The 21,560-nt window shown below is 45.2% G+C and overlaps 1 protein-coding gene across 3 annotated transcripts in view; it reads left to right on the top strand.

The window, feature by feature from the left end:
• The first annotated feature begins 769 nt into the window (after window positions 1-769).
• The window catches only part of septin2 (septin 2), a 91,751-nt gene continuing 70,960 nt past the window's right edge, over window positions 770-21,560 (top strand). The window contains exon 1 of one of the 3 annotated variants that reach the window (XM_052017209.1): window positions 770-805. The gene's annotated coding sequence lies outside the window, so the exon portion shown is untranslated. Of the gene's footprint in view, window positions 883-21,560 lie in introns of all 3 variants that reach the window. The other 2 variants (XM_052017207.1, XM_052017206.1) reach the window with 2 other exon arrangements.

Raw genomic sequence — 21,560 nt, 5'->3', positions numbered from 1 at the left:
TGCAGCTCATTCACTAATGTCCTTCAGAGAAGCAAATCCACTGTCCTTACCTGGTCTGGCTTACATGTGAATCCAGACCCACCAACCCGGTTTATTCTTAAATACCCCGTGAAGTGACTTGCCAGCTGAACAAACCACTCAGTTCAAAGGCCATTAGCAGTGGATAATAAATACTGGCCTCGCTGAAGAATGAATAATAAAATAAATCTGAAAAATGAATAATAAAAGTGTCACCTCTTGTACTTTCGTCACTCCCCAGCCTAGTATTTCCATGATCCTCCCAGCCAGTTTCATGAGGGTCCTCATGAGTGATGCACAATTTTGGAAAGGACTGGATGTGAGGGAAAAATTGTGTGTGGATTTCTCCTTTCCTCTATAACTAGATGTACATTTGTAGCTGAAATAAAATCTAGAAAATGCAATAAATACTCAGCAAATCGTGCAGTATCTGTGGAGAGAGAAACTGAGTCAATGTTTTGAGTTGGGGCACAACAGACTGTAGATGCTGGAATCTGAAGCAACAATGTTTTAGGTTGAGGACCTTTCATCAAGCATTGAACTTAAATGTTAGTTCTGTTCCACTCCCCACAAATGCTGCCTGACCAGCTGTACTTTGCAGAATTTTCCGGTTCTGTTTCAGATTTCCAGCATCTGCAGGTCTCCAGCGGTGGAGGTTTTCACAGCCTCCCCTTTGAACAGCCGCCCGGTCCTTTAAGCAGGTCCCGCCCTATGGGGTGCGGCTTTAGTCTCGCGAGAGTCGGCCGAGCGCGCAGCCGGAGGGGAGCCGTTGGCTGGTCGTTGCGAGGTGAGTCCGGGGCCAGACCGGCTCCTACCCGCTCCCCAGCACCGATCGGAGGGCCGTGCCCGCCGTCAGGCCGTTGTGTTAGTAATGCGGATCGGGTTTGGCGACAGGGATGGGCGCTTTCTTTCTGGAGGCGAATGTCCACGGAGGGGATGAATTGCCCGCGGCAGGGAAGGGATGGTTGGGAGCGGCGAATGAGAGACAAGATGGACGGGGAAGCGCAGGGGCCTGGGGGGGGACGGACGCAGAGATTGGGGGAGGGAGGAGGATGGGGGGGGATGGTGGGGGAATGCAGAGACGGGGGGAGGAGGATGGGGGGGGAACGCAGAGACGGGGGGAGGAGGATTGGGGGGAACGCAGAGACGGGGGGGAGGAGGATGGGGGAACGCAGAGACGGGGGGGGAGGAGGATGGGGGAACGCAGAGACGGGGGGGGAGGAGGATGGGGGAACGCAGAGACGGGGGGGGGAGGAGGATGGGGGGAACGCAGAGATGGGGAGGAGGATGGGGGGGAACGCAGAGACGGGGGGGAAGAGGATGGGGGGAACGCAGAGACGGGGAGGAGGATGGGGGGAATGCAGAGACCGGGGGTGGGGGAGGATGGTGGGGGACACAGAGACTGGGGGGGAATGGGGGGAGGAACGCAGAGACCGGGGGTGATGGGGGGGAACGCAAAGACTTGGGGGTGGATGGCGGGGAACGCAGAGACCGGGGGTGGGGGGGGGGAACACAGAGATCGGTGGGGGGGATGGGGGGAATGCAGAGACGGGGAGGATGGTGGGGGAACGCAGAGACGTGGGGGGAGAGGATGGGGGGAACACGGAGATGGGGGGAATGCAGAGACGGGGTGGGGTCACAGAGATGGGGGGAATGGGGGGAGGAACGCAGAGACCGGGGTGAGGGGGGGAACACAGAGACCCAATGGGGGGGGTACAACGCAGGGGATGGGTGGAACGCAGAGGCAGGGGGGATGGGGGGAGCACAGGGCTGGGGGAAAATAGCAGTGATGGGGAAAATGCAGATGTAGGGGGAATGGGGGAAAATGCAGGGGGAGTGGGGGGAATGCAGGGATGGGGATTGCGGGGTGATGGGGGAAATGTGGGTGGGGGATAGGGTGATGAGGGGGGAAACGCAGGAGTGGGTGGGTTGAGATGCTTGGAGGGGGAGGAGAGAGAAAGATGTGAATGGGGAGAGATGTAGGGTGGCTGGCGTAGAGAGATGAGTGTGGTCTTGGGGGAAGAGGCGTAGGAACAAGGGTGGAACGTGTGTGAAGTGGGATGACTTGAGGGTGTACATGTGTGTGGGGAGTATCTCCCCTATCAATACCAATGGAAATTTTTAATGCATACGCATATAATACTTGAACATGGACTAAATTATACTCAGTGTAAAGATTGAGCAAAGAGGAACAGTGTACAGATGCTTTAGGTTCTAATGAGGGAGAATACAGTCTTGGCATATGGTAACCATTGTCATTATAAGTCAGGGCAATATTGTGTACAAATAGTTGTTATCTGACTGTTGGATTACTGCCTGTCACATCTGAGGGCACCATGATATTCAACTATAATTAAGGATGGTACACATTGTCAAAATCTGATCTTTGCTCTTTCCTTTCCATTTTAAATCACTTTGAAATTCAAATGCATTTTGTACCAATGCTTTTATAGTAGTTTTTGTGATAAGACTGCCTAATTTTGTTGGTTACTAATGGTCTCTATCTAATTGTTAGTTATAGTATAGTTGATTTTAGTACAAAGTTCCCTTAAATCTTTCCGGCCCCAACAATGTACAATAATCCAGATACAAGAAGAATAACATCCATTGAAGATCTAAACTATATTGTGGTGGAAATGTGATTGGTGGCTCAACAATGAATCCCAGTGTTGTATTGGTGAAATGTAGCAAGGACTTAATGCTATTTGTACAGAGAATGTGCTGTATTTTCTGCTCAGCACCCTACTTTTAAGTGAAGTCATGTCTTGGACAACTTTATTCCTAGGTTCCTTCTACCTAGTTGCCATTCTCAAATCACCTTTCTGCCATTAAGCAAACAAGATTGTATGGACTGTGTTGTAGTTAGACTTACTAAGAACAAATTTGGGAGAGTTCAACAATGCCATTCATACCATCAGCTTGACTTAATTGCAGCTTTATATTAGCTAGATATGATCTCTCCATCTTTAGTTTATGCAGAACAAGTGAGATTTTGGTCTGTATTTAAGTAGAAGCTTTCTTTGTTTTCTCTCATGGGCTTTTGAGTTTCCTTCCAATGAGGCATGAATATTTTACTGAGCATATTTTGGTTTACTCAGCCTGATCCCAAAGGATTGTCTTTTAGCACCCAACTAAATCTGTTAAATTGCAATAATTTGCCTTAGTACTGGTCTTGAGTATTAATCACATGGTTAATAGTAATCAGGAAGTTAGAAACCTCGGTGTCACAGCCTTAAACCAACAGTAAACGGAACTTGGCAGACTAGATGCTTAATCACCAACCGTTGAGCTTTTAAACCAAAGTGATAATAGCTTCTAACCTTGTAAAGTAGTTCAGCTAATATTGTTATTCTGTACCAATTAAAGTGTGTGTAGCCCATATGTAAACTTGGTTTGTGGAATTTACATACTACATCCGCTAGATAGTAGGCAATGGATGGGAGAAAAATATCCAGAGTTAGTGCATATACTGTAGAATGCACTTGACCTCCATCTTAATGTGAGTTGGGTAAGCAAGAGGTAGTGAGTGGGAGGTGGGGAAAACTAAGCCACAAGAATCAGATAAAATTCTGGGACTAACGTTTCCTTGTCACTTGTGATGCAAAGGGGAGCCAATGTCTTCTACCTCTGCCAGTGCAGAAAAAGAAATGAGTTCATGGAGAGCAATGTCTTGGGCCTTCCTGGGTTATAATCACTTGTTGCAATCAAAAGTGTTCAACTTAGTCATAGTATACTTTTCTGCATTCAATTTTGTCTAGGAGTGATTTCTCATTTTTGTTGCTCAGCGTCTCATAATGTTTATTTTCTTCCTTTATTATCCTAGTTAAGAATTTGTTGGTGAAGCTTTATGCCTGAGGTCACAAAATGATCCTTGGTATTTCTCTCAAATCTAGTACAATGGCTGTTTCACAACTTCATTGCATGCCCATATTATGGCCTACATTTGGTTTGGCATAGACAAAGAATTTGACAGTGTGGAAATGTGTTCCTTGGCCCAACTTGTCTAAGCCAACCATGATGTCTATCTGTGCGAGTCCCATTTGCCTGCATTAGGTCAGTACCCCGCCTTGGGTACTTTCCTACCTAAGTACCTGTCCAAATGTCTTTTAAACGTTGTAATTATATCTGCACATACTGCTTCCTCTGGCAGCTAGTTATAACCCTCTGGGGTGGGGGGGGGGTGAGGGAAACCTGCCCCTCATCTCCTTTAAATTTCTCCCCTCTCACCTTAAAGCTATGTCCTCTAGTTCTAGACTCCCCACTGTAGGAAAAAGATTGACTCTCTATCTGATAGTGGTTTGCTCAAAGGAATATGAAGACAGATTTTATTTGTAGAGCTATTGAAGTGCAATATTAATTTTAAGGTGTTTATATGAAACATCTAAGATTAATAAACACATGGTTAAGTGCTAATAGCTACTTTAAAACACGCAACTTTTAGGCAGACACCTGAGGAAGGCCAATTGGTGTGATAGTAATGGGAACGGTCAGTGTTTATTGAGATCATGTGACATCAGACATTACTCGGGTTGTTGCACAATATGTTTTCTCCAACACAAGTTGGAAGATGCTGAACAAATAAGAATTATGTTTTTCAAAACTGTATGTCAAGAACATTGTGCTTTATTTAGAGTGGCGGTGGGAGTGATTTGAAGTGCTAAATTTAGTCATATTTAACTGAATTACAGAGCAATTAAAAAATTGTCTGAGTGCGATTTCTCCCCTGTACTTCTCATTACCTAGTAGAGTGCTGTTCATTTTCTTTTCTCCTTTTGGGCAGTTTTTTCCCTCAAGTGTGTATATTGAAAACTTGGGTGGACATTATTGATGTGCTCTCAGTGAGCAAAGCTTTATACCTGAAGCTAGGCAATGATCCTTAATATGCTTAGCAAACTCTTTCACATTGTAATTCTGGGATGCCCAGATTATGACCGGTGGGCCAAGCTTGGCTTGCTAAAAGGAAGTTTGGATCTTTTGCCATGTATGAGGTCCAAGACATTGCATATTGTGGAGTAGTCCTCCCCCCTGTGCTGTCACAGTGGAAATGAGATTGCAGGGAAAGTGAGTTGGGAAGAGAATAGCATGATGCATCGTGATGGAATTGGAGCATCAGGTCCATGGGACAGGACAGATGATCTGAGGAAGATGGGGGAAAGTTGGATAATTAGTGTGGGGGTGGTGAGGGAGAATGTCTGGAGGAAGATCATGACCTTCAGGCCCTGAGAGTGGCATGTAGAATGGTATAGCACAGAAACAGACCCTTTGGCCCACAATGTCTGCGCTGACCATGATGCTCATCTAAACTAATCCTATCTATCTGCATGTGGTCCATATCCCTCTTACTTACACGTTCATGTCTATCTAAATGCTGCTTAAATGTTGCTATTGTATCTGCTTCTAATACTTCCCGTGGCAGCACATTACAGGCACCTACCACTCTGTTTTATAAGAAAAGAACTTGCCTCTCAGATCTCCTTTCAAACTTTCTCCCTTGCAACTTAAACCCATGCCCTCTAGTATTTGACTTTTCCATCCTGGGAAAAAGACTGACTGAGAATGCTTCAATTTTATATACTTCTATCAGGTTGCTCCTCTGCCTCTGCTCCAGAGAAAACAATTTAAGCTTGTCCAAACTTTCCTTGTAGCTAATACTCTCCAATCCAGGCAACATCTTAGTGAATCTCTTTTGCACCCTCTCCTAAACCTCTGCATCCTTCCTGTCATGTGGCGACCAGAACTGGACACGATACAACAAATGAGGCCTAACCAAAGTTTTATACAGCTGCAACATAATTTCCTGACTTTTATACTCAGTGTCCTGACTGATGAAATCAAGCATGGTATACACCACCTTTACCATGCTATCCATTTGTATTTCCACTTTGAGAGCTGTGGACTTGCAGTTGACCTCCAAAAATGGATCACTTCACATTTGTTAGAATTAAACTCCATCTGCCATTTCTCTGTCCAAACTTCCAACTGATCCTGCTGTATCTGGACAACCTTCCTCACTGTCCACAACTCCACTAATTTTTATGTCAATGTAAACTTGCTAATCAGCTCACCTACATTTTTGTCCAAATGATATGCATGTATTACAAACAAAAGTCCTGAAACTGATCCTTGTGGAACCCCACTTAGAACAGACCTACAGTCAGAATAACACTCTTCCACCACTACCCTCTATCTTGCAATTTCGAATCCAACCTACCAGCTCACCATGAATTCCATGTAACGTAATCTTCTGGATCAGCCTAGTATGAGGGACCTCGTCAAATGCTTTACTAAAGTTCATGCATTGGAATTGGTTTATTATTGTCACATGTAGCAAGATAAAGTGAAAAGCTTGTCTTGCATACCTTTCATACAGATCAATTCGTTACACAGTGCATTGAGGTAGTACAAGGTAGAACAATAACAATGCTGGATAGAGTGTAACAGCTACAGAGTAAGTGCAGTACAGGTAGACAATAAGGTGCAAGGTCATAATGATGTAGATTGTGAGGTCAAGAGTCCATCTTGTACTAGGGAACTGTTCAATAGTCTTATAACAGTGGGATAGAAGCTGTTCTTGAGCCTGGTAATATGTGCTTTCAGGCTTTTGTATCTTTTGCCCAAGGGGAGAAGAGAGAATGTCCCGGGTGGGTGCGGTCATTGATTATGCTGGCAGCTTTACCAAGGCAGCGAGAGGCATAGACAGAGTCCATGAAGGGGAGGCTGGTTTCTGTGATGTGCTTAGCTGTGTCCACAGCTCTCTGCAGTTTTCTTGCAGTCATGGCAGAGCAGTTGCCATACCAAGCCGTGATGCATCCAGATGGGATACTTTCTGTAGTGCTGTAGTGACTCACCATCCGAGCAAGCGAACCAGCTTGGCGGTAGGGTCGTGCGTCGTCGGAGCAGTGAGGCCCAAGATGGCGCTGGGCCTTCATCTTCCCCGAGCGACGGGGAGAACCCGTGCGCGGGAAGAGTTTGATGACGTAGCGCATACTTCATTTCCGTTTTCAGTGGGCGGGAACCATTCCTCTTAAAAGGCCTGCGCAAGGCGGGAAAATAAATCAGTTTTGTTCTGCAGCTCATCGACTAGTGTCTTACTTTTGCATCGCGGTAGCAGCTGCTACATCGGTGACCCCGACGGTCTGAATGGATTTTGGACCCACACAATGGACGACAACGCAGCAGCCAATGCTGTGGCACTCAAGCTGCCCACCTTTTGGACGCTTCGGCCCCACGTCTGGTTCAACCAGGGCGAAGCACAATTCCAACTTTGGCAGATCACCTCCGACTCCACAAAGTACTACTACGTGGTCAGCTCTCTGGACTAGGAGACAGCCGCCCAGGTCAGAGGACTTCATCCAGTCCCCTCCAGAGGAAGGCAAGTACCCAGCTTTCAAAGACCTTATTCGGACCTTCGGCCTCTCCCGTCACGAGCGCGCTGCTCACCTGCTTCATCTCGACGGCCTGGGGGACAGATCCCCATCTGCCCTAATGAACGAGATGCTGGCCTTGGCTGAGGGACACAAGCCCTGCCTGATGTTCGAACAGGACTTCCTCGAAAAACTACCTGACGACATTCACCTGCTGTTGGCCAACGCCGATTTCAGCAACCCACGTGAGGTAGCCACCCGGGCAGATGTCCTATGGAAGGCCAAACGTGAGAGCGGGTCGTCTGTCGGCCAAATCGCCAGACCGCGGGCCCAACGCCTACCTAAACCAGTCCCAGCACCAAGCGACCACACCCCAGAAACACAGACGAAGATACTGGCGACCAGCTGTGTTTCTACCATCAGAGGTGGGGCGTGGAGTCCCGTCGATGCTGCCCACCCTGCAAGTTTCAGGGAAACGCCATGGCCAGCTGCCACGGATGGTTATGGCGGCTGGCCGCCAACACAGCCTCCTATTCGTTTGGGACAAGCAGTCCAGGTGTCGTTTCCTCGTTGATACTGGAGCAGAGGTCAGTGTTTTGCCCCCGACCGGCTGCGACACTCGTAGCAGGCAACAGGGTCCTGCACTCAAAGCCACAAACGGTACAACGATATGGACTTTAGGTACCCGTACAGTTCAATTACAATTCGGTGACAGCCATTTTACCTGGAACTTTACCCTTGCTGCCGTCACCCAGCCACTCCTGGGAGCCGATTTCCTTCGGGCCCACAGCCTGTTAGTCGACCTGCGAGGGAAGCGGCTAGTGCACTCCAGAACTTTCCAAACCTACTCCCTGGGAGAAGCCAGCCTACCAGTCCCACGCCTGGACTCTGTTTCCCTGTCTGGCAATGAGTTCACCAAGCTCCTAGCTGAGTTCCCATCAGTTTTGGCACCTCAGTTTACAAATTTGATGCCCAAACACAGGGTGTGGCATCACTGCATTCGGCCTCTTTGAATTCCTTCGAATGCCGTTCGGCCTTAAGAACGCCGCGCAGACTTTCCAGCGACTGATGGACGCGGTAGGCCGCGACCTGGACTTTGTGTTCATTTACTTAGATGACGTACTAATTGCCAGCCGTGACTGCCAAGAACACCTTTCCCACCTCCGCCAACTACTCCCGTCTCCGTGATTTTGGCCTCACTATCAACCTGGCCAAGTGCCAACTCGGACTTGAATCTATCGATTTCCTTAGCCACAGAATCACCAGTGAAGGAGCAACACCCCTACCCGCCAAGGTAGACACTATCCGCCATTTTGCCCTTCCCAACACGGTCAAAGGCCTGCAAGAATTCCTGGGGATGGTCAACTTTTACCATCGGTTCATCCCTGCAGCAGCCCGTATTGTGCGCCCTTTGTTCTCACTGATGTCTGGCAAGGGCAAGGACATCGCCTGAACGATGAGGCTGTGGCTGCCTTCCTTAAAGCCAAGGACGCCCTGACAGACGTCCCAACCGCCCTCACGCTGGACGCATCCAACACAGTGGTTGGTGGGGTACTGGAACAACTAATCAAAGGCCGTTGGCAACCCTGGGCGTATTTCAGCAGGCACCTTAGACCACCTGAACTGAAATACAGCGCTTTTGATCGGGAACTTCTGGCGTTGTACCTGGCAGTCCGGCATTTCCAGTACTTTTTAGAAGGCAGGCCTTTCACCACTTTCACTGACCATAAGCCTTTGTCCTTCACCTTCTCCAAAGTCTCTGATCCCTGGTCAGCTCGTCAGCAGCGACGTTTGTCCTACATTTCCGAATTCACAACGGATATCCGACATGTCTCCGGAAAGGACAGTGTCGTTGCTGATGCGCTTTCCAGACCGACCATCCACAGCCTGTCCCTGAGTGTAGACTACACGGCCCTGGCTGATGCACAGCAAGCCAATGACGAGCTGCCCAGCTACAGAACCGCAGTCTTGGGCCTGTAGCTCCAAGATTTCTTAGTTGGTCCAGGTCAGCAGACCCTCCTTTGCGACATCGCAACAGGTCAGCCCCACCCTATAGTTCCTGCAGCCTGGCGGAAACGAGTTTTCGACTCGGTATGCGGGTTGGCGCACCCGTCCATCAGATCAACTGTCCGACTGGTCGCCAGCAAGTTCGTCTGGCATGGCCTGCGCAAACAGGTCAGTGAGTGGGTCAGGACTTGTCTGCACTGCCAGACATCAAAAATCCAACGACACACCAAGGTCCCGCCACAGCAGTTCGAGCCTACCTGTAGAAGGTTCGACCACATCCACGTCGACCTTGTTGGTCCTCCGCCAGTTTCAAGAGGAGCCCGGTACCTCCTTACCATCGTGGACTGGTTCACAAGGTGGCCAGAGGCAACCCCTCTATCCTACATCACGACCGATTCCTGCGCTTGGGCACTGCTCACACCTTGGATCTCGCGTTTTGGTGTTCCTGCCCACATCACTTCAGACGGGTGCCCAGTTTACCTCCAGCCTCTGGTCTGCATTAGCGAACATGCTAGGGACGCAGCTGCACACCACCACGGCCTACCACCCTCCATCAAACGGGTTGGTGGAACGTTTCCACCGCCATCTGAAATCAGCCCTGATGTCCCGCCTGAAAGGTCCTAATTGGGTCGATGAACTGCCTTGGGTACTGCTCGGCATATGCACTGCCTCCAAGGAAGATCTCCACGCTTCGTCAGCTGAACTCATCCCAGGGGATTTCATACCCGCCCTTTGGGGCAAAGAGGAACAACCCACGGCAGTCCTGGAAAGACTGCGCGACAGGCCTGGCAGCTTGGCACAGATTCCCACTTAGCAGCATGGTCAAGCCCCATCCTGTGAGCCCAAGGAACTACGAGACTAAGTTCGTTTTCGTTCGCAGGGGCACACCCCGGGCACCGTTGCAACGACCATACGAGGGGCTGTTCCAGGTCATCAGGAATAATGGGTCCACCTTTATTTTGGACATTGGGGGCAAGGAAGAGGTCTTCACGATGCACTGCCTCAAACTGGCCCATTTAGATCGACAACAACCGGTCGAGGTCCCAACACTGCAACGCAGAGGCCAACCTCCTAAGCAACGGCTAGCACAGCCTGCGAACCTTGGGGACCGTATCGCCAGTTCTGGGGGTGGGGGGGGGGTTGTGTAGTGACTCACAGTCTGAGCAAGTGAACCGGCTCAGTGGTCGGGTCACACGTCGTCTGAACAGCGAGGCCCAAGATGGCGCTGGGCCTTCATCGTCCCCGAGCAACGGGGAGAACCCGCACACGGGAAAAGTTTGATGTAGCGCATACGTCATATCCGTTTTCGGTGGGAGGGAACCGTTCCTCTTAAAAGGCCCGTGCGAGGTGGGAAATTCAGTTTTGTTCTGCAGCTCATCGACTAGTGCCTTACTTTTGCATCGCGGTAGCAGCCGCTACAGTGCATTGATAAAAATTGGTAAGGGTTGACAGGGACATGACAAATTTCTTTATCCTCCTGAGGAAGTAGAGGTGCTGGTGAGTTCTCTTGGTTGTGGTGTCGACGTGGTTTGACCAGGACAGGCTATTGATAATGATCACTCCTAGGAACTTCAAGCCCCTGACATCCACTGCCCTACCCTCATCAATCATCTTCGTTACCTCAAAAAAAACTCAATCAGGTTTGTGATACATGATCTCCCCTACATCAACCCATGCTGAATATCCCGAATATGTCCATGCCTTTCCAAATTTGAATAAATCCTCTCTCTAAGCATCTTCAGTAATTTCCCTACCACCAATGTACTGCTCACTGTCCTATATTTTCCTGGATTATTCCTGTTGCTCTTAAAGGAACAACATTGGCTATTTTCTAGTCTTCTGGGACCTTACCTGCACCTAAAGATCTTTGTCAAGAACCCGGTAATCTCCTCCCTTGCCTTCCTCAGTGTCCTGGGATAGATCCCATCGGGCCCTGGGGACTTATCCACCTTAATGTATCGAGCAGAAGATACACAAGCCTGAAAACACGTATCACCGGGCTCAAAGGACAGTGTCTCTCCTGCTGTTATAAGACTATTGAACGGTCCCCTTGTACAATAAGATGGACTCTTGACCTCACAATCGACCTCATCATGGTCTTGCACCTTATTGTCTGTCTGCCTGCAATACACTTTCTTTGTAACAGTAACACTATATTCTGCATTTTGTTGCTTTTCACTTGTACTACCTCATTTGTACTGATGTGATGAAATAATCTGTATGGATGGCATGCAAAACAAAGTTTTCACCTCAGTACATGTGACAATAATAAATCAATTTACCAGTTTATTTACCAATTTACCTGGTTAATATCAGCATGCACTAGAACATCAACATCCTGATCCCAGTATCATCCATGTTCTTCTTGGTGAATACTGAGGCAAAGTACTCGCTTTGTACCTTGCCTGCTTCCTCTGGCTCCAGGAATAAACTCCTTCCTTTGTCATTAAATGCACCTACAATTTCCCAAACTACCTTGTTTTTAAATATGTAGAAAATGCCTTGGATTTTCCTTAATCCCATTCATGAAGGGCATTTCATGGCACCTTTTAGCCCTTCTGATTCCTTGTTTAAGTTCTTTCTTGCTTCCTTTATATTTCTCAAGAGCCTCGTCCGATTTCAGCTTCCTAAACCTTGCATATGCTTCCTTTTTTCTTTTTGACTAAACTTTAACATCTCTTGTTATCCAAGGTTCCTAAACCTCGCCGTCACTCTTTCATCTTCCATCTTCACAGGATAAGATATCTATTATTCACATGTACATCAAAACGCACAGTGAAATGCATCTTTTGCGTAGTGTGTTTTGGGGGCAGCCTGCAAGTGTCGCCACACTTCCGGTGCCAACATAGCATGCCCACAACTTCCTAACCCATACGTCTTTGGAATATGGGAGGAACCCACACAGACATGGGGAGAGGGTACAAGCTCCTTACAGACAGTGGCCAGAATTGAAACCGCATTACGCTAATTGCTACACTACCGTGCCTGCCTGACAATGCTGGTCCTGAATTCTAAACAGCTGGCCTTTAAAAGATCCCTCATCAGATGTGGATTTACTCAATAACAGGTGTTTCCAATCTATTCTCAGTTCCTGTCTAACACTGTAGTAATTAGCCCTCTCCCCCAATTTAGAACTTTCCCACTGGTTCCAATTTTATACTTATCCATAACTACCTTAAAACCTTACAGAGTTATGATCACTGTTCTTAAAATGGTCTGCCACTGATACTTTGATCACCTGCCCAGGTTCATTTCCCAGTACAAGGTCAAGTATGGCCCCTTCCCTGGTTGGACTATTGACATACTGCTTCAAGAAGTCCTCCTGGGTGCACCTAACAAATTCTGCCCCATCTAAACTGTTGCCATCAACGGTGTCCCAGTCAGTATGGGAAATTAAAATGCCTCACTGCAACAACCATGTTTGTGCATCTTTCCATAATCTGCCAGCATGTCTGTTCCTCTATCCCCCATGGGCTATTGGGAGGTCTATAATATAATCCCACATAGCAATTGCACCTTTTTCATTCCTGAACTCTACCCATATGGCCTTGTTGGATGTGCGCTCAAGGATATCATGTCTAAATGCAGCTGTGATATTCTCCCTTATCAGTCGTGCAACACCTTGTCTACTGTGTCTAAACCATCTGAATCCTGGAATGTTGAATGTTGCCCTACACGTAACCAAGTTTCTGTAATGACCACAACATAGTTCCCTGTACTAATCCAGGCTCTCAATTCATTTGCTTTACCCATAATTCTTGCATTGAAATAACACTTCAGACCGTCAGTCCCATCATGTTCATTAACCTGGCCCTCTGTGTTCTTATTTGACCTAACCTCTACCTTCCCCTCAATCCCTCCACTTGACGATCTACTCCTCTGGTTCTCATCCCCTGCCATGCTAGTTTAAACACACCAGAGTAGCATTAGCAAACCTTCCTGTCAGGATATTGGTGCCCCTCCAGTTTAGATGCAACCAGTCCTTGTACAGGTCCTACCTGCCCTTGAAGACAGCCCATTAATCCATGTATCTGAAGTCTTGCCCTCTCCACCATATCTTTAGCCACACATTCAATTGTACTGTCTTCCTCTTTCTTGCTGCGCTAGTATATTGGCACAGGGAGTAATCCTGAGATTACAACCCTGGAGATCATGTTTTTTTTAATCTTTCCTAATTCCCTAAATTCCCTTTGCAGGATCTTGTCTCTCTTGCTGCCTCTGTGGTTAGTACCAATTTGGACCATAATCTTTGATTGCTTACCTTCCTTTGAAAATGTCCTGCGCCCCTGACTGTAGAATCCCCTGTCATGACTGTTCGCCCAGACTTTGACCTGTCGTGCTATAGAACAGAGTAAGAGGTGGTGCCACTGATCTGGCTGTTGCTGCTGTCATTTTCTCTTGAGAGGCTATCTCCTCCCTAGCACTGCCCCCCCTCCACCCAAAACAATATCCAAAATGGTATACTTGTTCACAAGAGGGACAGCCACAGGAGAATTCTGCACTACCTCCCAGCACCTCCTGTAGTCACCCATCTATCTGGCTGAACCTTCGGTGTGACCACCTCCCGGAAACTCCTGTCTATAACACTTTCTACCTCCTGTGTGGTCCTCAGTGAGTCCAACTGCTGATCCACCTGATCTGAGAGGAGCTGCAGCTGGATACACTTCCTGCAGAAAAAGTTGTCAGGGACACTTGAACAACTCCCTAATCTCCCACATCTCATAGGAGGACCATACCACATCACTGGCTGCCATTACTACCCCTTTAATAACTATTGCATTAAACATCTTGTGTTACCTCAATCTGCTTGTTCTCCTCACTGGTCTGGATTTCACCAATGCCCACGCTTTGACCTCACAGCAGTACTCAAACCTTAATGCTGTCCTTCCCAAAATAGCCCTGCCTCCCTTTTATTTGCTGCTAGACATTGGTGTGACCAGACTCTACAGATGCTAAAGCAGGCTTAAATTCTCTTTAAAAAAAACGTGCACTTGAAGGAGAATTTGGCACAAATGATCCCAGAGGTGCATTGTACTCCCTTTAACATGGCCAGTGGTCTCTTCTGCTCTGATTTGAAAATAGTTCTCTGGCCACAAGCTGGGGAGCCACTGATCTATTTCCTCAGTCATCTTTGCATTCTGATTTCCTTCCTTTTTATAGAACTCAGCTGATGTGCATGAACTGAGTTTGAACGTCGGTTGTCAGACAGCTGAGCAGAGTTCATACCATGGATTGTGTTGGATTCGACTGTTTTAATTAGTTTTTTAAACATGTATAATACACCTCAAGTGGCAGCACAAGGAATGGCTGCTTAACTAGCTTATTGGTTTGTCCATCAGTTGAATATGTGGTTTTTCCATTGGTTGGTTTGGCCACAAGTATCTAATAGGTTTCCTGATTGGACTATTGTTAGCTAAAGAGCATCTCTTATCTCAGGTATAAAAGGTGTTGCATTTTGTTAGTCTCTCTCTTGCTCTTCTTCCCCCCTGGCCTGAGCTCATCTTTTGTTCCCTTTGTCTCTGCTCATCAAAGCCAGTTCCATGTGCTCTGTGACTGTTTCTTTGTTTTAAATTTTCCCAATAAAACTTTGTGAAGCACCAAGTTGTTTTCAACTCATTCTTGGACTCCTGAAAGAACCTGTGGATTCGAAAATAACCAGATCTGACATCTGATAATGTGAGCTTTGTTGTTTTTGTCCATTGTGTTCGACCAGTTGGGATTTCATTATTTATTAATTTTTCACAGTCGGGTTTTGCTGCAAGGCCAGCATTATTTCCCATTCTTAATCGTCCTTTAGAGAGTGAGTTGTCGTCTTAAACATTTCCGTACTTCTGGTGAAGATGCTGTTGGGGAGGGCCGTTCCAGGGTTTAGACCTAGAGATGAAGAGGGGTCAGCTTCATATTTCCAAATGAAGATGGTGTTCAACTGGAGGGGAATCAACAGGTGCTGTTCTAGTGTGTCTTCTACCGTAGTCCTAGCTGGTAGTGGTTGAGTTTAGACGGTGTTGTTGGAGTAGGCTAGGCAAATATGGTATATTTTATAGATGGTAAAATTTACAGTCACAGTGTGCCATTGGTGGCAGGAATGAATGTTTAGTGGTTGATATAGGGTGCTAATAAAACAAGTGGCTGTTTCCTGGATGGTAAGCTTCTTTGAAGCTATACTCATCGGCAAGTGGAGAGTATTCCATCACTCTCTGAAGTTGTCGATGGTGGAAGGGCTTGCTTGCTGTAAGATGTCCAGCTTCTGATATGCTGCTCTTGTAGTAGTATTTGCGTTTGGTCCATTTGCATTTCTGATCAATGGTGACTCTTGGATGTTGTACGTGGGGGTAACTTATCAGCCCATTCCTGGATCAGGTCTTGCTGCATGCATTTGCAGAGGAGTTGAGAATTTAAGCAATCATCAGTGAACATCTCAACTTCTGACCTTAGGATGGAAGGAAGGTTATTGATGTGACAGAATTACTTGGTTGGGTCTAGGACACTACCCTGATGTCAATCGTGCCAGCCCCAGGACCTCCATCAATTACAACCATTTTCCTTTGTGCAAGTTATGACTCCCACCACTGGAGTATTTTCCCCTCGGTGCCCATTGATGGGGTATTGCCAGGGTTCCTTTATGGCATACTTGCTCAAATGCTGCCTTGATGTCAAGGGCTGTCACTTTTGCTGCTCCTGTGGAACTCTGCTCCAGAACTTAACATAACTTTATCCTGAATATAGACCATATTATAGAGCAAATATAGATCTGTTTCTACCACCTCCGCTGGCAGTATGTTCCAGGTGCCTATCGTTCTCTGTGTAAATAAAAAAAATTACCCTTCAAATCTCCTTTAAATTTCCCCCCACCTTTAAACCCACATCCTCTAGTATTTGCTATTTCCATCCTGGGGAAAAAGACTTGTGACTCTCCATCCTATCTATGCCTCATAATTTTATATACTTCTGTCAGGTTGCCTCTCAGCCTTTGGTGTTCCACAGTAAACAATCCAAGTTTGTTCAAGCTCTCCTTAAAGCTATATCACAAACAACAGAGGTCCCAGCTCTGATCCTTGCAGAACACCACTGCTTGCAGACCTCTGGTCAGAAAAACACTTGTCCACCACTACCCTCTGTCTTCTGTTACTAACCCAGTTTTGGATCCATGGATCCTTTGTGACTTAATCTTTTGGACCAGCCTATATGAGGGACTTCGTCAAATGCTTTACAGAAGTCCAAGTAGACAACATCCACTGCTCTACCCTTATCTTCGCCACCTCAAAAAAAAACTCGATCAAATTTGTGAAACTAATCCTCCTCTGCACAAAGCAATGCTGACTATCCCTAATAAGTCCATGCTTTTCCAAATGTGAGTAAACCCTATACCTAAGAATCTTTAATAATTTCCCTACCACTGATGTAAGGCTTGCTGGCCTATAGTTTCCTGGATTATTCCTGTAGCCCTTACAGGAACAAAATTGGCTATTCTCCAGTCTTCTGGGACCTTGCCTGCTTTAGAGAATGCATAGATCTCTGTCAAGATCCCTACAATCTCCTCCCTTGCTTCCCTCAGTATCCTGAGATTCTATCAGGGTGGGGACATCCACCTTCATATTTTTCAAGACACCTAACACCTCCTCAATATTGACATGCCCTGGAATGTCAACGTACCTCTTCCTGATCTCACCATCATCCATGTCCTTCAGAAGGCAATGCAAGCCAATGTGGTCTTGGTTAGCTGAGAAGGAGTACAGAGCTTCCAAATTAAATCAAGTCAGTCTGGGACATAAATTCTGGAATAATAATTAGAATCATATTATCTTAATTTGAAGTGTGCTGCAGAGCTATTTGTTGGTGGGGCTGATGTGGATATATATCACTTTTCTTCATAACCACTTTGGCAACACTTGAGAATGCCTACTCGGTTGTACGTGGCACATTTGTTCTGAGTTTCAGCAAGAGCTGGAGAATGCAGTCTATATTGCTTGCTCGTAAGCTGTGCATTCCAGAAATGTGCATACTGGAGCAGTATGGTTTGCATTATTTGATAAGATGAAGTCAGGAAATACAGACACATCCTTAAGCAATCGAGATGAATGCTGAAGGTCATTGTAATTTGAGATGTCAGTTGTTTTGAATTGAGTGCAAAAGTAAATTCATTCAGTTACTTGCCTAGACTACCCTAACAGCTCTGTCTAAATCAAGAACCCCTACCACCCTAACCCATTTTGTTTTCTCCCACTTTCCCATTACGAACTCCCTTTTTCTCCCACCCCACCCCACCCCACCCCACCCCACCAGATTCTACCACTCTGCACTGGGGGGGGCAATTTACAGTGGCCTTTTAATCTACCAACCAGCACAGTTTTGGATGTGAGAGGAAACCTATGCTGTCACAGAGAGAATGTGCAAACTCCACACACAGCACCAGAGCTCAGGATTTGAACCTGGGTTGCTGGAGCAATGAGGCAACAGCTCTACTACTTGTGCTAAAGTACTGCCCTCTGTCAACATTAGAAGAACAGAAAAGTTTCTGCCAGTTTCCTGTCTAATATTTTGTCCACTGTTAACATCAAGAATAGATTTTGCCTGGAAAGCTTGTGTGTGTAGAAGTAATTATGTGAAGCATTATGGGAAAGTTCTAGACCTCCACAAGCTGCTTGCTTTTCTAAACACATTTGCTCCATTTGTATCAATGACATTTCTTGGTAAGTTATTGTATCTTCAGTTGTCCTTTGGATATAATAGTTCTGCCTGAATTATTTTTCCTTATATTTGGACAGGGGTTCAGTGCGTAGATGCAAGTTTCCTAATGCCTTTTGTGTAGCCACTTTACAAGGGAGGCTAAGCAATGGATGCCATTTAGAAGCATGTTTTCAGCTAGATTAGGTAATTAAGAATAGATTTTTTGTTTAATTGAGGGCAGTTGACTAATTACTCAATAATTAAAATTGGTGATTGAGCTTGGGATATTTCTGGCAACTAAACACGTATTTTCTCTTGTACTGTTACAGAATACTGTGCCTTGAAGGGTCCCTGACGGTAATTTTGAGCTTTACCCAGTTTCTTTCTTTTGAAAAGCAACTATACAACAACTATTCTAGAGTTGCTTTATTAATTCTATTTATTTTTTTAAACATTTCTTCAAAGTTATCTCTTCTGTAACTGTCTGGTTCTTGTTACTTAGCCTCCATATTGCCATTATCCTAACACTGGCTGAAAGGGGTGACCTTGTGTTAATAAGGTGCCACTTCAAGTTCATTTTTGTAAATCAAGTCAGATTTTTAAAGTAACACTGGGGAAAATATGGAAAGTATTCATTGTTTTTGGCTTATGCAAGTGTCTTCTTATCTAGATCTATGCTGCAACAGGTTCTGTGATTTTTTTTTTTGTAAACAAGTTTAAAAATTATAATTATTCTTTGAAATCTTTTTAAGTTTTTTTTTGGGTGGGAACAGGAGCAGATCAGTCAGCCTTTTGGCTGTTCCTTGAATAGATCTTTGTTGTTCTGTATCTCAATCCCATTCACCTACTTTTGATTGCTTTACTTTAATAATCTTGCCTGGTTTTTTTTTTAGAAATCTGTTGATCTATCTTCAATCCAGCAGCCACATTGTTTTGGGCCTTCCCTCCTTGGACTCTGTCTTTACCTCTCATTGTCTTGGTGAAGCAGCCAGCATAATCAAAGACCCCACCCACCCGGGTCATTCTCTCTTCTCTCCTCTTCCATCAGGTAGAAGATACAGGAACCTCAAGGCACATACCTCCAGACTTAAGGACAGCTTCTACCCCATTGTGATAAGACTATTGAACGGTTCCCTTATACGATAGGATGGACTCTGACTTCACGATCTACATTGTTGTGACCTTGCACTTTATTGCACTGCACTTTCTCTGTAGCTGTGACACTTGGTACTGTTATTGTTTTTACCTGTACTACATCAATGCACTCTGTACTAACTCAATGTAACTGCACTGTGTAATGAATTGATCTGAACGATCGGTATGCAAGACAAGATTTTCACTGTACCTCAGTATAAGTGACAATAATAAACCAATACCAATATTTATAATCCTTTTAGTAGAAAAAGTGCTTCCTGGAGGACTCTGCAGGGAGAATCAGGGACTGTATCCCAGGGAAAGTCAGCAAGTTTTCTGTTATGATTATCAGTGGCCGACCTCTAATTCAAGATGTGTTGAATCTCTTGTTCTGAATTTTCCCACAAAGAGATTTCTTTCTGAGATTTCTTTCTAGCATTTAATCAATTAAATTATTCAATCTTCAAATCTGAAGCAAGTACCAAATAACTTTGTGCAGCTGATTATTGTGATTAATGTCAGGCCTTAACACAAGTTCAATTTGGTGAAAATCAAAAATGTAGGTGCTGAAAATCTAAAACAAAAACAAAATGCTGGAGATGATCTGGGGCTCACAGGCACATGAACCCCTCCTCCCATACTGAATTACACCTGTCAGCTTTGTCCATGGGTTGGTCCCATCTTGATAATTTGCTTTTTTTTAAGCTGAAGCTGAGCCAGGGAACACAACCTGTCATTTCTATCAATCATAATGCATTATTTTGTCCCTACTGCATTTTCTATGACCTAGTCAATGTCACAAGGTTATCTCCAATATCATGTTAATTTTGATAATCTTAAAGCTCTCCATCAACTGCAGGCAGTATAAGCAGTGATAACTTTATTTTATGTAGCACATTTTTAACATTGTAAAACTTGCTAAGTGACTTCTTGGGCATGTTATCAGACCATCTAAATGATAAATGGCTTGAGACAAGCTTGCCTTTTCTTTAAAAAAAGGTTGTAAATAGTGTCTTGGAAGAGAGGCATAGGATCTAGGCATTTAGATTTTTGACAGTTAGCTAGCTTCAGGGCCACCATTACTAGGAGTTTTTATTCCAGTTTTATCTAAATAACCAAATTTAAATTGCTCACCTACCGTGGTGGGATTTGGGTTTCCAGATCAGTTGTCCAGGTCTCTGGATTACTAGTTGAGTAACAAACACTTTTCTATCACTTGCCATCTATTTATATAACAAAAAGCAATGCCCTAAAACCTAACGGTGTTCACCATTATGTGCAAGCAACTCACTTACATTTTCTGACTATATCCTAAGTACACTCAAGGTAAACTTTTATTCCAGCATGAAGTTAAAATCTGCAATGAAACTATTTTGCCTTTGCTACATGTCTAATTTTTGTATTTACGCATTCTGCTGCAGATCTACAACAGTTTTGGAATCTTTTTCTGTCTATTTCTATTCGTATAGTCTCCAATACCTATTATATCCTCGCTTATCATTGAAATGATTTTCTCTTTGCTCTTAGAGGTTATTCTGCCTTTACTATTTCTAACTTTTCTTTAGAATGTGTATCTTGCATTTGCTTCCTACTGATAACCATCTTGCATATATAATGAATACTAGACCAAACCCTCAGTTTCATTTTTGCCTTACTGTTTGTTTATTTATTTATTTATTGTACTTCCTATCTGTGATTAACAAATGCTTATTTGGGCCATATACTCTCCTAATATTCATTATTTCTTTTTCCTGATTTAATTAGTTTACATCTTTTGGTTTTGCCTGTGTTTGCAGAGCCTAAGGCATAACTTCTGATTAATTACATTTCTCTTTTTTAAAATTGTGAAGGCTCCCTTTCTGACCACCACCTCCACCTAACTGGGAGTTCTGATTGAAGATCATTCACCTTCAGTGTCAGCTGTTTTTCTCTGTACAGATGTTGCCTGACCTGCTGAGTATTTTCAGAATTTTGTCTTTCAAATTTGCAGAAATTGCAGTTTTTGTTTTTGAAGAGCATAGCTTGAAAAAGTATGTGAAGGATGAGGGATCATAGAATCAAAGAAAATTCATGATCTAGAAGGAGACCGTTGCACATTGTGTGTCAGCTGGTTGTAAAAGAACTATCCAATCTAATCTCACCTTCCAGCTTGAGACCTTTAGCCCCGCAGGTTTCGGCTGTTCAAGTGCACGTTGAAGTACTGTGTTAACAGTGAGGGTTTCTGCCTCTACCACTCTTAAAGGCAGCCTTTGGATGAAATTTTTTTTTCTCATCTCTTCAATCTATCTGCACTTCTCGCTGTCTTGGTAAAGCAGCCAGCATAATCAAAGACCTCGCCCACCTTGGACATTCTTTCCTCCCCTTCCCCCC

This window comes from Pristis pectinata, chromosome 6 (assembly GCF_009764475.1).
Source record: "Pristis pectinata isolate sPriPec2 chromosome 6, sPriPec2.1.pri, whole genome shotgun sequence".
Lineage (NCBI taxonomy): Eukaryota > Metazoa > Chordata > Chondrichthyes > Rhinopristiformes > Pristidae > Pristis > Pristis pectinata.
This window is presented reverse-complemented; position numbering and strand designations above follow the sequence as displayed.